At 43.3% G+C, this 15,908-nt stretch overlaps 1 long non-coding RNA gene and 1 pseudogene across 3 annotated transcripts in view; one reads left to right on the forward strand and one right to left on the reverse strand.

Annotated features, from left to right (window-relative positions):
• Nucleotides 1–7,946: 7,946 nt before the first annotated feature.
• On the reverse strand, nt 7,947–8,383 carry LOC143405030 (coiled-coil-helix-coiled-coil-helix domain-containing protein 2 pseudogene; annotated as a pseudogene).
• A 5,476-nt stretch (nt 8,384–13,859) lies between these two features.
• The window catches only part of LOC143381625 (uncharacterized), a 28,144-nt gene continuing 26,095 nt past the window's right edge, over nt 13,860–15,908 (forward strand). Inside the window, exon 1 of one of the 3 annotated variants that reach the window (XR_013088829.2) lies at nt 13,860–13,942. This is a non-coding gene — a long non-coding RNA (uncharacterized LOC143381625). Of the gene's footprint in view, nt 13,943–14,188; nt 14,278–15,908 lie in introns of those variants that run through there. The other 2 variants (XR_013088830.2, XR_013088828.2) reach the window with 2 other exon arrangements.

A 15,908-nucleotide genomic window follows, 5' to 3' on the forward strand; every position in this document is an offset into this window, starting at 1 on the left:
CTGGTTCTTACCTCCTTAGATAATAGGAAAGCCCCAAACAGGCGAAGTTACTTTGAGAAAGACCTAGACCTTTACCAGAGGCAGTGTAAAAGGTGAGAATCTTTTTTAAAATAGATCAGATTCTTCCCTCTTTTTTTTTCCCTCAATACATTCATTTATTCATTCATACAACAGCCATTTAAGGCCGGCTATGTGTCAGGCATTGTTTAAGCACCAGAAGATGCAGTATAATGTGGATTTTATCTTCCAGTAGGGAAAACAGCCAATAATAATAATAGCAGCAAATATTTACATGGTGTTTTCCATGTGCCAGTTCCTCTTCTCAATGCTTTCTGTGTATGACTTCACTTTATCCTAATTTATCCAGTAGGTACTATTATTATCCCAATTTTACAAACAAGGAAACAGAGGCACAGGCAGGATAATTAACTTGCTCAAGTATGCACAGCTAATAGAGAAGAGCAGAGATTTGAAGGAAGGAAATTGAATTTGGGAATCTGTGCATTTAATTGATGTAGGTAAGTGTAGGTGCAGGTATGGTCATGGTTATGGGTGTGGGTGCTGAGATGAAGATGGAAATTAGAGAGAGAAAGAGACAAGAGACACCTAAGGATACAACTACGTACCTCCCTAGAGGATAGAGACTGAAGTGAATTATGGCACAAGGGACTTGAACTTCTTTTTTTATTTGTTCTAATTAGTTATACATGACAATAGAATGCATTTTGACACATTGTACTCACATGGAGCATAACTTCTCATTCCTACATGATGCTGAGTCACATCATGAGTGTACATAGGGTAATAACGTCTGTCTCATCCCTCATCCTTCCCATCCCCAACCCCATCACCCCACCCCTCTCCTCACTTCCCTCTGTACAATCCAAAGTTCCTTTATCCTTCCCCCCCAAACTATGGATCAACATCCACTTATAAGAGAAAATATTCAGTCTTTGATTTGGGGGGATTGGCATATTTCGTTTTGTGTGATATTCTCTAGTTCCATCCATTTACCTACAAATGCTATAATTTCATTCTTCTTAAGGCTGAGTAATATTCCATTGTGTATATGTACCACATTCTCTTTATCCGTTCATCTGTTTAGGTTTTTTGGAGAAAGCCATTTGAGGGGGGAGATGGATAGATAGTTGTGCAATAAAGAAGAGGAGTAATAAATAGAAAGCAGTGGAGGAAAGGAGATTTTAAGATAGGGTGGCCACTGTAGGTGACACTGGAGTCATCCAGGGCAGTTATGCAAAATCTGCTCAAACCAAGAGCATGTGTGACCATGTGTGAGCAGGCCCCAGGACTCATCAGCCAACTCCAGAAAAGACCTAGGGCTGGGAACAGTGGCTTCTCAGCCGTCCTTGTCCTAAGGGCAGCTCATACCACAGCAGAGGCCACTGTGCATGCAGAGAATGTATCGACCACTGCCCCTCCTCAGCTGTGGGTCCCTTCCTCCCACACATGCAGCCGATGCCTCTGGAGAGGACAAGAGAAGGACAAACAGAAACCCAGAGGACTGAGCCTTTGACAAAAATAGACTCCACATTTACCTCAAAATCCTGTTTAAAACATTGAGTCTGAAGAAATTTACTCCAATTGGACTAAGATACAAGGCCTCCCAGGCATCCAGTGACCTTCTCTGATAGCATGCTGCCCCGTAAAGGGGGACAAGTGGACAACAGGAAAATGCAGAGTGACTGTGTTGTCCACACCTAGGTTCATGATCTGCTGCCCCAACTTTCAAACTCCATGGGGCCAGGAAAGGACACAGCATGTAGCAAATGGGAGCCAGGTAGGCCTTGTGCCTTTCTCTAAGACAGAGAGTCACGCTGGCCCAGGGGCTTAAGCACGGAAGGGGTAGAAACTAAATATACTTTATGTGCTTCTCAGGGAGGAACAAAAGCATTATTCATTTTTTCATTATAATTTTTTTTAAAGCTAAAAGCATGATTTAGGAGAAGCCATTTGTGACATTGCTGCATTCAATTACCCAGCACAAATTTGGATAGGCCTGGCAGCTATTTCCAGGCTTCCAAATGTGGGTCATAAATATGCATTAATCAGAAAGGACAATGCAATCAAGTGGTTTCACATCATCTGTCATTTCTGTGAAGGGCACTTATTAACAACTGCCTGTTCTGGCAGATTGGGTTTTTATATACGGAAATTAAGCAGCCACAATCCCTACCCTCTTGAAATGTAAACCTGACAATGTTGAGTTGAACAATCACACACTGATATGACAATTAATCTCCATCCACCCCTCCTCCCCCGGGATCCAGCCCTAGGAAGCTCTTTCTCATGGGCACTGAACATGGAATTCTGTACGTGCTATGCTCCCTACCTGGACCTTTTTCTAGATTAAAGTACCAACATGGAACATGGTGTTGGGTTACCTTCTTTCAGGAACTGAAAAGTGGGAAGTTGCTTTTCTTGTACATCAGGGAGGGGACCACACGGTTGGACACTTGGCCAATTCTCATTATTCCATCACTTCTTTTCTACCAAGCACCTCTGTATTCATCAGGGGCTTTCACTGCTGTGACTCAAATTCTTGACACAAACAATTTGGAAGAGCCGGGTGCAGTGGTGCACACCTGTAATCCCAATGGGCTGAAGCAGGAGGATCGCAAGTTCAAAGCCAGCCTCAGCAACTTAGCTAGACCCTATCTCTAAAATATAAAAAGGGCTGGGGATGTGGCTCAGTTGTTAAGCACCCCTGGATTCAATTCCTGAAAGAAAAAATGTTTATTTGGTTTTAGAGGTTTTAGTCCATGGTCAGCTGGCTTAGTTGCTTTAGGTCTGAGGTGAGGCAGAAAATCACAGAAGGACATAATGCAGGGAGCTGCTCAGTTCACAGCAATCAGAAAGCAGAGGGAGACAGACAGCAAGGAAGGAGGCAGGGACAAGATATAGCCCCCTGGGGCACACCCCCAGTAACCTACTTCCTGCAATCACGTCCCACTACCTATCATTTCTACCACCTCCCAGTAGTCCATTGAGATAATTAATACATTAAGTGGATTAATCCACTGGTGAAGTTAGTTCTTGTAATTCAATCATTACTAAAAGCCTCACTTCTGAATATTGCTGCCCTGGGGACCAAGCCTTCAATGCACGAGACTTTGCCTCCAAAGTTTTCCAGATTCAAAACATAAATAAAAATCCCCATTTTAATTCAGCATAGTAGTGTACCCAGAATTTTTTTTATTTACATAATACAGCGGAATGCATTACAATTCTTACTACACATATATCTCTGGTTGTATACAAAGTACATTCACACTAATTCATGTCTTCATACATGTACTTTGGATAATGATGTCCATCTCATTCCACCATCATTTCTAACTCCCTGCCCCTTCCCCTCCCCGCCCACCCCTCTGCCCTTTCTAGAGTTTGTCTATTCCTCCAGTGATTCCCCTCCCTACCCCACTATGAATTATCCTCCTTATATCAGAGAGAACATTCAGCATTTTTTGGGGGGGAATTGGCTAACTTCACTTAGCATTATCTTCTCCATCTCCATCCATTTACTTGCAAATGCCATGATTTTATTTTATTTATTTATTTTTGTTTGTTTGTTTTTTTTTGCTGAGTAATATTCCATTGTGTCTATATGCACATTTTTAAAATCCATTCATCTACTGAAGAGCATCTAGGTTGGTTCCACAGTTTAGCTATTGTGAATTGTGCTGCTATAAACATTGATGTGACTGGGTCTCTGTAGTATGCTGTTTTTAAGTCCTTTGGGTATAGCCTCAGGAGAGGGATAGTTGTGTACCTAGCATTTATAAAAAGGCATTTCTCAGAATTACCTGCAAGTAGAGGTGGAATATGACATAGTTCTGACCAATGAGATGTAAGTGAAATCACCAGACAAGGCTTCTGAGAAAGCAATTTTTAAAAGGGCTAACTCGGTTGTCATTTAATTTTGCCATTTCAATCTACTGGCTTGGAATGCAGATGAGATGCTGTATGTGCAGCAGCCATGAGCTGTTGGATGTGTGGCAGCCATCTTGTGACTATGAGGAGTCAATTAGAAAAAACAGAAGCTATATTTTAGGGATGGCTGATCAGAACGAGAGAAAGACACTAGGTTCTTTTGAAATATTAAGAGAGGAAAATCAAATTGCTATTTGGTTAAGCCCCTGTCATCAGATTTCTATTACCTAATTCTATTTCAAATGAAATCCCTAATTGATTCTAAGAATAATATAGATGAGACTACATAAATTAGGGGACCACTGTGATTACAGCTCAATTTTTGACAGTGTTTTCTTCCTTTTGAGCACCAGTAGTTTGCAGAGTTTGAAGCAATGTTGGCACAGTGGAATTTTTGTCCCAATTCAATCATAAGCACTTAACAATCATGAAATGAGGGCCTAAGCCACGTCAAATATAGTCTGGTTGCTGTGGGTTCGAGTTTCTGCCTCGTGATGCTGATGTTCTTCAGGTTAGAGGAAGAAAAGGTGGTTAAAGTGATGATGCAAAGAAAAAAAAACAGATTAAGGGGGCTAGGCATGCAGGAGAGATGAGAGGTGCTGGCAGATGACACTAAACCTTCACATAAGACCTCCCTCTGCTGTGCATCAGTCTGCTTGGGCTATACTACAACACAATGCCACAGATTAGGAGCATCTTTAAAAAAAGAAATTCATTTTCCATGGTTCTGGAGGCTCAAAGTCCAAGATCAAGGCACCAGTTAGTTTCTGGCAAGGCCTGTGTTCCTAACTTGTAGCTGCCTCCTTCTTGCTGGGCCTCACCTGAACTTCCCTCTGCAAAATGTGTGGGGAGAGAGAAAGGTCTTTGGAGTCTCTCATTATTATAAAGACGTTGGTGCTATAGGATTAGGGCCCCATTATCATAGCCTTAACCAACCTCCTAAAGGGCCTATCTCCAAATTTCATTACACTGAGGGTTAGGACTTCAACATATGAATTTGAGGAAACACAATTCAGCCATAATAGGTGGCTTATGAATGGAGACCTGAAGGAAGAGGCAGTGTGAGTCAAAATGAAGCTTGAGGGAAGAGCATTGAAGGCACAGGAACACCAAGTGCTAAGGCCCAATGTTTGTGGGATAGAAAAGAGGCTAGTGGGGCTGGGGATGTGGCTCAAGCGGTAGCGCGCTCGTCTGGCATGTGTGCGGCCCGGGTTCGATCCTCAGCACCACATACAAAGATGTTGTGTCCGCCAAATACTAAAGAATAAATATTAAAATTCTCTCAAAAAATAAAAAAAAAAAAAAGAAAAGAGGCTAGTGTAGCAGGTATAAATGAGCAAGGAAGAGAATGTCAGTAGGCAGGACAGAGAGGAAAAGGAGGACAGACCTCATTTAGCCATATAAGCCACAGAAAAGACTGTGGTTGGTTTATTTGTTTTTCAGTATTGGACTTGAACCCAGGACCTAGGCAGGTGCTTCACCACTGAGCTATATCCCCTCCCAGGGCTTTGGCTTTACATTGAAAAAAAAAAAAAAAATGAGAGGTTACTCAGGAACTGAGCAGAGAAGATGATCTTATTCATGTTCTACATAGCTTACTCTGGCGCTGGGGGGATAACTCAGCTAATACGTGAGGCACTTTTTAAAGCATGCTCAAGGTCCTGGGTTTAATTCCTGCCATTGAAAGAATAGATGATAGATAGATAGATAGATAGATAGATAGATAGATGGCTGTAGTGTGTAGAATTAGGTGCAAATAAGGAAGCAAAGCACTGATTAGAGGCTGTTAAAATAGGACAGAGACTAGAGCCTTGGCAAAGTTAGGAAGTGGACAGATGTGGAATTTAGAGGCAGAACTGATAGGATCTGCTGTTGATGCAAGAGAAGGAGGAAAGTCTGGGATGCCTTCTAGGTCCTGCTGTGAGATGACAGAAGAATGAAACTGCATTGGTGGAAAGATCAATTTTTGAGCCCGGGGGGGGGGGGGAATCAAGAGTTTCCTTTTACTTAAGCTAAATATGAGATGCCTCTCAGAAACAAATCTAAGTGCAAAAGCTGAGTGAACTGTTGGGTATATGAGTCTGCAAGTCACGTAACAGTCACGTAACAGTCTAGACTTAGAACAACATGTAAAAGTCATCAGGTCAAAATGGCATTTGAAATTGGATGACTGGGTGCAGTCGTTACCTAGAAAAGAGTCGATCAAGAAGACTTGAGATGCGAGGGCTGAGCCCTGGAGAACACAACTTGGTAAAGTTAGGCTCCAGATATAAGGAGTACAAATTTAAGCAGACAAGATTGGAGAAAAACTGAGAAAGTGGGAATGAAGCAAGAGCCCTCAAAGAGAAGTATTTCAAGGAGAAGGTGATCACAGGGCTGAGAGGGCCAACAAAGGCAAAGACTGGAATCCCTGCTGACCTTGAACTCTCTCCAGGAGGACAACCGCGTGCACTGTTATCTATTGCTGCATGACAACTTACCCCATATTTAGCAGCTTAAAGCAATGAACACTTATTACCTCACAGCTCTAGTGGGCCTGGAATCTGGCTGCAGCTCAACTCAGTGTCACTGGCTCAGGGTGTCACTGGTAGCCCCAGTCAAGGCGCCCTCAAGGGCTGGAGTCACCTCAGGGCTTGATGGAGGAGGATCCCCTTCCAAGTCGCTCACATGGCTCCCGGTGGGGGCTCAGATGGCTCTTGGCTGTTGGCCTGAGACTTCTATTTCTTACCAAGTGGGCCTCCCAGGGCAATTCACAGCACAGCAGCTTGCTTCCTACAGAACATGGAACGGGACACAATGCGCACAGGATGGAAGGTGGCTGAAATGGAAGCTGCGTTCTTTAACCTATTCCAGGGAGTGACATCACATCACTCTTTCTTAAGACTTTTTTTTTTTTTTTTTAAGAGCTTTTTTAGATTCACAGCAAAATTGAGCAGAAAATAGGGGAGTTCTCACCACCCCCTCTCCCTCCACACATCAGCAATATCCCGCACTAGAGTGGTGCATTCGTTATAGTTGGTGAGAAACAGAAACTCCAGTGGTCCATTTTCAGAATATAGTATTTAGCCTTAAATGTGAAATTGGGATGTAAAATACAATCGTAGCCATTTTAACTATAGCTCTTTCTTTTGTCTGCCTCAGTTTTTTGTTTGTTTGTTTTTGGTACCGAGAATTGAACTTAACAGTTGAGTCATACCTCCAGCCCTGTATTTTATTTAGAGACAGGGTCTTGCTGAGTTGCTTAGGGCCTTAATAAGTTGCTGAGGTTGGCTTTGAACACTTGATCCTCCTGCCTCAGCCTCCTGAGCCACTAGGATTACAGGCCTGAGCCACCGTGCCCAGCTGCCCGCCCTAATTTTAAAATTAGCCCATCATGTACATTGTAATCCCAAACTACTCCTATCAGAGCAAGGGGCAGTGCTGCATTAGGGGTAAGAACAGGCAGACTGCTCACCCAAGTGTGCTTGCTTGCAGACTTTGTTCAGTAGCTTTCCCTACTGCAGAAGCACAGTTTGCCTTAAGGAGTAACTTTAGATCAGCACGTGCCTGATTTCTTGTGGTACCTCAATATTTCTAACACAACACTGGCACATCATTACAAACCAGAGCCACAGCTTATATTAGGGTTCACTCTGTGTTCTATGTTCTATGGGTTTTGACATGTATAATGATATGTATCCACACTTACAATGCAAAATTTGTTTTTGTTTTTAGGAGAAAATCACTTTATTCTAATTAACTCACAAAGAATAACATCAAAACAGCTGGTTTAAGGAGACTGCACAAATATTGGTCCAGCCCCAGATCCTGCATCAACTTGGTGAACTTCAATACAGTTCGAGAACTCTTGCATTGCCATTCAGAAACAATGAAGCTATTAAGAGAAGTCTAACTTTTGGTTTTACATTTCCTACTTTCACTATCAATTACATTTTTATGCTGATGGAACTTGGTCATCAGAGCTGATTTTCTACTTCTTCAATTGAACTTCTAGATTAGACTAATCCATTTGCCTTTCTGCATTGTGCCGGCTCTTCATTGAAACTCTCACAGAGCTTAACCTCACCCTGGTTCTGGGTACACTCCAAAAATTGTTTTCTCTCCTAAAAGCGAGGCCCACCAGGTTGCTGCTGCTGTTCTGGCTGGGTTCCCTGAGGCTCCCAGTAAGTGATGTCAGCATTATTTCCTCCACTGAAGCCCCAGTGATGTAATGACCCAGTGTGTGCCACACCACAGAGCCCACAGCCACACCAGCTGCAGGGATTGCCATCTGAGCCATCAGACCCAGCTGCCAGGGTGCAGCAGCAGGTGAACCAACTGCAGGTGGTGGGGATGAGCCACTGGTGCTTGCTGGCTTGGGTACAGCTGTCATCTGAGGGACCTGCTAGCCAGGGACCATGTGGGAAGTGTGGCTCTGGATTCCATATGGCATTCTAAGTATGTGGTGGCTCAGCATCTAGAAATGCCCATCATGCATTATTTCTAGTCTCACTATTCTAAAAAGTCCCCTGTCCCATCTATTCATTCCTCTCCTCCATCCCCAACCCCCGGCAACCACCGATCTTCTCACTGTCTCCAGTGTTACCTTTTCTAAATGTCATATAGTTGGAATCATACAGTATATAACCTTTTTATATTGAGTTCCTCCACTTAGTAATATGCCTTTAAGGTTCCTGCATGTCCTTGTGTGACCTGATAGCTCATTTCTATTTGGTTATGAATAACATTCCATGGTCTAAATGTGCCATAGTTTATCCATTTACCTACTAAAGAAAAACCTGGTTGTTCCCCAGTTTGGCAATTATGAATTAAGGTTTTCATGTGAATATAAGTTTTCAACTCCCTTGGGTAAATACCAAGGAGCATTACTGCTAGATTTTATGGTAAAATAAATTAGTTTTGTAAAAAACTACCAAACCGTCTTCCAAATATTCCAAATTGCTTTCCCACCAGCCATGAACAAGAGTCCCATGTTACTCCATACGCTCACCAACATTTGGAGTTGTCAGTGGTTGGTAGTTGAGCCTTTCCAATTAGTGCATGGTGGTATGTTATTTTAATTTGCATTTCTCTAATGATATATGATACTTAGCTTCTTTTCATATGTCATCTCAACCCTTCTGCTGCCCAGCCCACATTTTCAAGGGTTATAGTTTGGATATAAGGTGTTCACCAAAAACCTCATGTTAAATAATGCAAGGTTTGGAGAAGAAATTATTGGGTTATAGCCTTAACCTAATTAGCGAATTAATCCCTGATGGGAATAACTGAGTAGTAACTGGAGGCAGAGGAGGTATGTGATTGGAGGAAGTGGTTTACGGAGGTGAAATGATCATGAGAACTATGACTTCAGTAGTGGAGTGACCCATTTGATGGATTGATAATCCGATAGATTATTTTCTCCAGGTGAAGCATGGCTGGAGGAAGCAGTCACAGGGGGTGTGCCCTTGGGGAATATATATCTTGCCCCTGGCTGCTCGTGCTCTCTCTATTTCCTGGTAACATGAGCTAATTGCTTTCCTCCTCATGTCCTTCCACCTTATCTCAGGCCCAGAGCTATGGAGTCAGCTGACCAGGGACTAAACCTCTGGAACCAGGAGTCAAACAAACTTTTCCTTCTCTAAGGCTCTCATCGGTTATTTTGGTCACAGAGACAAAAAGTTGACTAACACTCCAGGGGAGAAAATTATTTGAGAACATAAATAGCAGGATGTGGGGACTGTTGTGAGCCATCAGAGGCTGTCCACCATTGTCGGGTTCAGAAGAGAATGGAGGAGAGGAAATGAAAACAAATATAGACAACTCTTTTGAGCAGTTTTGCTATCAAGAAAAAGAAATAAAAGAGGGATTAGTGCTGAAGGATATAGAGTTAAATTTCTTTAAAATTTGTTTTACAAAAATGTTATGGTTTAGATGTGGTATCCTCCAAAAGCTCATCTGTGAGACAATGCAAGGTTTGTAGAAGAAATTATTGGGTTATAGCCTTAACCTAATTAGCAAATTAGGTTTAGATTAACTGAGTAGTAACTGGAGGCAGAGGAGGTATGTGGTTAGAGGAAGTGGTTTACGGGGGACACAGCCTGGGTTATATATTTGTATCTGGCAAGTGGAATCTCTGCCACGCTCTTTCACCAAAATGTTCAGCTGCACCTTGAGCCCCAAAGAATCGAGTCTGCTGTCTATGATTGAGACCTCAGAAACTATGTGCCCTCAAATAACTTCTCTCTTTTACAATTGTTCTGGTTGGATCTTTTAGTCACAGCAGTGAAAAAGCTGACTAAAACAACAAACCAGATCATCTTCATCAATAAAGGTCATATATTTGGTATATTGAATACATAACTTCATTATTTTTTAAACTTTATTCATGCATTTCCTAGAAGTATTGCGAAAATAAGTTTGTAAATAATAAACTTGAGGGGATTTAAAAAACAAAACACTATTTGGTACCCACGTGGGGATCAGAAACAAGAGTATTCATCTTCCAGGGCTTCCAGGGTGCTCACTTGTACATCCTCTAACTGCTGAGATGAGCCACACGGGCTTACTTAGGCAGATGAAGCAATATGCTTCAGTGAGGGCAGACATTCTTTCTTGTCTTGAAAACAAGCCTACAGCTGCTTGGAACATGCAAACTGCTGGGCAGAGAGACCTGCACATGGCAACTAGCCCAGTGATTCCAATTAAAATGCTAACCTCCAACTGGAGGGACCCCTTACACCATAAATAATGTCTCCAGTTGCTTTATATTCTGACCCTACATTGCAACACCATACTAAAATATGCAGTAAACATAGACACAAGAGTAGATGGCTGAGCTCACTAATTCATGAAAGCAAATTCCCTAATCTATGTTAGTCCATTGAGAATATGTAAGTCTCAGATCCTCATGGAGATAAGGGTCAAGTGACTGTAGGACTTGAGGAGAATGAAGAATAATGTTTTCTTCTCCTCCCACATTCAGTACCAAATCAGACATAAAACAGAATGGAAACTGAAGTGTCAGCTTTATAACTGTTCAGATTGTGTCTTCAGAGCTGATCTGGTCCCATCCCAGTGTGGACCTTGGATATCCTCTGCCTCACACTGTCCCTGAGAAGTGACGGAAAAGTGGGGGGCATCCTCACAGCTTACAGTTTTTGGATAGATTTGCTCTTCTTTGAGAAAGATGAGCCAGTAGAGGTCACCTGCCATAAGATGAGCAAGGGCCAAAATTTTAAATTGACTAAAAATGCAAGATTATGTTATTGCAAAGTTAACAAGAAAACTAATTTTCATTCAGTTTGGACTATCTAAAAAGCACAAAAGTTTAAGGTAGTGACATTTATTAATGTGCCAGTTGACTGCACACTGAAACAGGTAGCTCCTAATGGCTTCTGGAGGAGGCCATATAACTCCTGTTTCTTCCCTCCCCCATCAGAGTGGAATCTTAGCCACTTTCCATTAAGAACAGGGTGGGCAGGGGATAGAGACCAACAAGAGTGCCTCAGTTTGCATGCTGTTGACATATTAGCACAGAATTTTATTGAAATTCCTTCTTCCTCTGGAAAAGGAGGAAAGGATGTGCAAGAGGCCAGGACATTATCTGGTAGAAGTTCCTCCATAGACAAATCTAGGCTGGAGGAAAAGAGCTTCCCATGCACTAGCAGCAAAGCTAGCCAGAGAAGTGCCAAACCCCACCCGACAGCCAGGAATGCCTACCCTCAGTAGATCATCCCATGTGTGAAAGGCAGGCCAAACCTGCACCAAGTAAAGAAATTCAAAAGTTGGAGGTAGGGTGCAGTGGTATAGCACTTGCCTGACATGTACAAGACCCTAGGTTTGGTCCCCAGAATGAGGGAAAAAAAAAAAAAAAAAAAAGCAACTTTTACTGACCCTTTACCATGCACCAAGATCCAGGCCAAGTTCTGGGAATATGGAGATAAATTCATACTCTAGGTAACCCCAGGAAGCTACAGCTGGGGTAAGTCCCATTTTGAACTCTAAAGAATCTTAGGTATGAATATTTAACTAATTTGGGGGGATAAATGCAATTTTTCTCCTGGAGTTATCTCCTTTATTCAAATATATTTTAGGCACTATTCTATCTTCTTGGTATTCAGTAGAGAAGGAAATAGAGTTCTCATAGAGCTCACTTTATATATACACTCATGATAACTCTGCTTTTGGAGAACACCCTAAGGTTAAGTCTACTTCATCAGAGAAAATCCTGGATAATTAAAGTCCTTTCTATTCTACTATTCTAAATTTTTTTTTTTTTTAACTTTTGGCTGCTTTGATTCTTTGTTCTCCTAAGTGTGATATACTCCCAGCTTTCTGCATGAAATGCTAGACTCAGCTTAGGAATCTTCTCTTTCAGGAAGCCTCCCCCCATCCTTTGCAGGCTGGGCTCAGTGGCTGATCTTGTTCCCTTGGCACAGTGCTCAAACTTCTACTTACATGTAAATCCTCACTTCAGGGCAGGGGAAGTCTCTCACCAAACTTTACAGTAACAACACCAATCACAGTACCTGGCACATAAAAGGCATTCAAATATTCACTGCCCTGGGCAATCCTTCCTCCCAAAATGATCTCAAGTGCTGCAGTCCTTAGAAAACCTCAAATCTCAAAATTCCAGGGACAGAGTAAGGGTAAAAGAACATGTAAGAGTAGTTGGTGCTAGGGATACTGTCCAGTGGTGCCTTGGTGGTTTGCAGACCACCCTGAGGAAGGAGATGGACACTTGGTTTCTAGGACTGTTATCATTGACCTCCTGCCTCCCACTCCTAACCTCTCCACTTGGCTTTCCTTCCAGTGAATTTCTACTTTGGCATAAAAGGTAAGCCCTTTGAGTGACATGGGCATGAAGCTTTGATTGTGCAGATTCATCCCTCTCGGGTTTACAAATGTCCAGAGAAAGAGTCCCTACATACAGGGAAAGCATGACTATGTGTTCACCTTATATTCCCACTGCCTGCTGCACTGCAAGGCATGAAGACAATCACTAATTTAGCAGTTATCTATGGAGAGCTTATTAAGTGTCAGCAAGTGCCTTCCATGGTAAACACGGGAAACAAGTTCCTCTGAACAGGGCTTATAGGAGATGTCAATCTTAACTCCTGGAAGACACAGCTGGCTCCTTTCTTACTACCCCATACCTCCCACTCCCAGTCATTATGTTATTTTCCTAGGCTGTCTTAAAAAAGCACCTGGTGACTTGAAAGCACAGAAATATGTTACCTTCATTTGGGTGGCTCTAAGTCCAAAATCAAGGTGTCAGCCCAGATCAGGCTCCCTCTGAAATCTGTTGGGGAGAATCCTTCCTTGTCTCTTCCCAGTTTCCAATGGTGGCTGACAATACTGAGGCATTCCTTGGTCTGCTGCAGCATCACTCAGATCTTTGCCTCTGTCCTCACATATTCCCCTGTATGTTTGTCTTCACGTGCATTTTTCTCTTGTTATAAGGACCCAGCCCTGTTGCATTAGAAGAGTCCACCCCAATGACCTCATCTTGACTTGATTGCATCTGCAAAGACATTTCCAAATAAGATCACACTCACATTTCCAAACTCACGGGTGCTGGAGGTTAGGACTCCAACATATTTTTTGGAGAGGAGGCACAAAATTCAGTCCACGACGCTCATATTCTGTTACCTAGGCAGCTAGACATGGAACTGTTTAATTTTCTGCATTCAAAACACACCGCTGCTCCTCCAATCCAAACAGACAGAGGTGCTGTGGGGGCAAGATAGTTAGACCTTGGTCATCATTATAAGCCATTTGTGAGTTTTCTAGGCACTTGGAGTCTTCACTTGCCCCGCTCCTCGCCTAGAGAGACCCCGCCCCCACCTGATTTCATAGTTCCTCTAACGGAAGCCAAACTTCTGTTACAGGATTAGGCAAGAGGCTTAAGTCCAAATGGGGTATGGCTGAAGACTTTAAGAAGAACGAGGGGAGGAGCAGGCAGAGATACCAACATTGAGTGCCAGAGCTTCCTCTAACTTTCAACGAGGTAAGGGAACGTCCCAGCCAGTGAAGTGTCTGGGGCAAATGTCCCCGAACTCGCAGACTCTGCAGACTCAGGGGTCGGGGCGGAGAGATCAGGAGACGCGACCTAGGAGACCTGGACAGGGCCGATCCCCTTCCCGGCCACTTGGGTTTCTGCTCCCGGCAGGCCGGCAGGGGGCGCGCGAGGGCCTCGGGCCCCGCTGGTCAGGCGGGGTCCCAGGGCGGGAGGGGCGCTTTGGCAACTTTTTGGTTGGCTGCTGCGCGGATGCGAACGGCCCAGGGCTCTTTTAATGTTGATCTCCCAGGCGCCCTCTCTTTTCGGTCGCAGCACGCTGCTCGGTAAGTGTGTACCGACCCGCCAAGCGTGGGAGCCCGCCACGTGGCTGAGGGTCTCGCCGGCGGGTGGCCCTTTCCCGAGCCCGGGACAGGGGTTCGGCCTCAGCTCGGCGCCAAGGGCGGGGCCCCTGTAGGTGCAGAAGTCCAAAAATTGGACTTAATCAAGACCGAGGAGCAGATCCAGGGACCCCCTCCGGGTTCTTAAGCACCCCTGGGGCTCCCGCCTGCCCGGTAGTTGGGGATCGCGACATAGCCTACTTAGAAAATCGATGAGATCTGAGGTCTGAAGCGCTTTAAGTTTCCGAGCAGAACAGTATAATTCCAGTGCTAGCAACAAGCAGAGGTAATTTCGCCCACATTGCCACTTTCCCGCCACAAATGCTTTCCAGTTGCAGCTTAGCGGAGTTGTTTTTATTTTTAAAAAGGTTTGGGTGAATCTTCCGGGAGCCGATGACTGCAGTGAGTCAAGCAGAGAGCTGGGAGGCTTCATGAGGGAGCCCACAATCTTCTCCCCCAGATCCACCTGGAGAGGCTGGTGCGCTGCACAGGGTCCCTTGCAAAATGTGCTGGGAGCCGGGCCTGTTTGCTTGGTCCTACGGAGGGTGGAGAGGGGCTGTGCTTGGACAAGGGGTTAGACACCTAACTTCTGTCCCCAAGATGTAAGAAGCATGCAAAGCTGCACTTGAGAAAGTTTGTCTGAAAGAAGAATTTCCTAGCCTTGGGACTTGTGTTTTTTTTTTTTTTTTTTTTTTTAAGCATCCTGACAATTCTAAATGTAATGCACTCTAGGGCGCTAAACTGCTGTACAAAAGGATATTTTCTGAATTTGTCAAACTATAAAGATCTAAATTTAGACAAGTGAATGAAAGACTCATTGTGTCTGTCATAGGAACCACTTAGTAGTCTTTTGTTTTTGTTTTTCAATGCATATGACATCTTTATTGAGGTACTAATATTCAATTAATTGTGTTTATTTAGTGAGTGCAATTCAAGGAATATCAACAGCATTTTGTAAACTTTTCCAGAGAATATTTTAAATAATGAGAAACTACTTGTGTATACTGCTAAAAATAATCTACTGACAACACTAAGTAATGAAAAAAATATATATAGGGTAACTGACACTCTCATGTATGCCTGGTGCAAAATTAGAATAATCGCTTTGCATTTTAGTCAGCTTTTCATTAGTGTTACACACACACCAACTAATTTATAAAGAGACTGGAATTATTTTGGCTCAGTTATGGAGGTTCTAGTTCATGATAGACTGGCTCTGTTGTTTGGAGTATGTGGCAAGATAGCACATTATGGCAGTAGTCTTATAAGATAAGTCTTGGGTTTGACATGTGTTCCTCAGCTCTGATAGACTCTTACTACCCTTTCAATACGAGGAAGCTGAGTGGGACATCAATTTTACTGGTTTGAAAGAGGAAAGAAGGGCAGTGATGTAACCTGTGTTCTAGGCACCTTTTGTTCAGCCACAAATCTAGACCCAAGCAATGAACAGATTGAATCCTCTGTCTGTCAAATAGCCCAGTGACACAGGAACCTCCAATGGGTATTCTTTGTTTTGCCATTGATTTAGGTGTTGGGGATTCCTGTTGAACCAAACTAGGTTAACATTCAGTTTGATG

Source organism: Callospermophilus lateralis, chromosome 1 (assembly GCF_048772815.1).
Source record: "Callospermophilus lateralis isolate mCalLat2 chromosome 1, mCalLat2.hap1, whole genome shotgun sequence".
NCBI lineage: Eukaryota > Metazoa > Chordata > Mammalia > Rodentia > Sciuridae > Callospermophilus > Callospermophilus lateralis.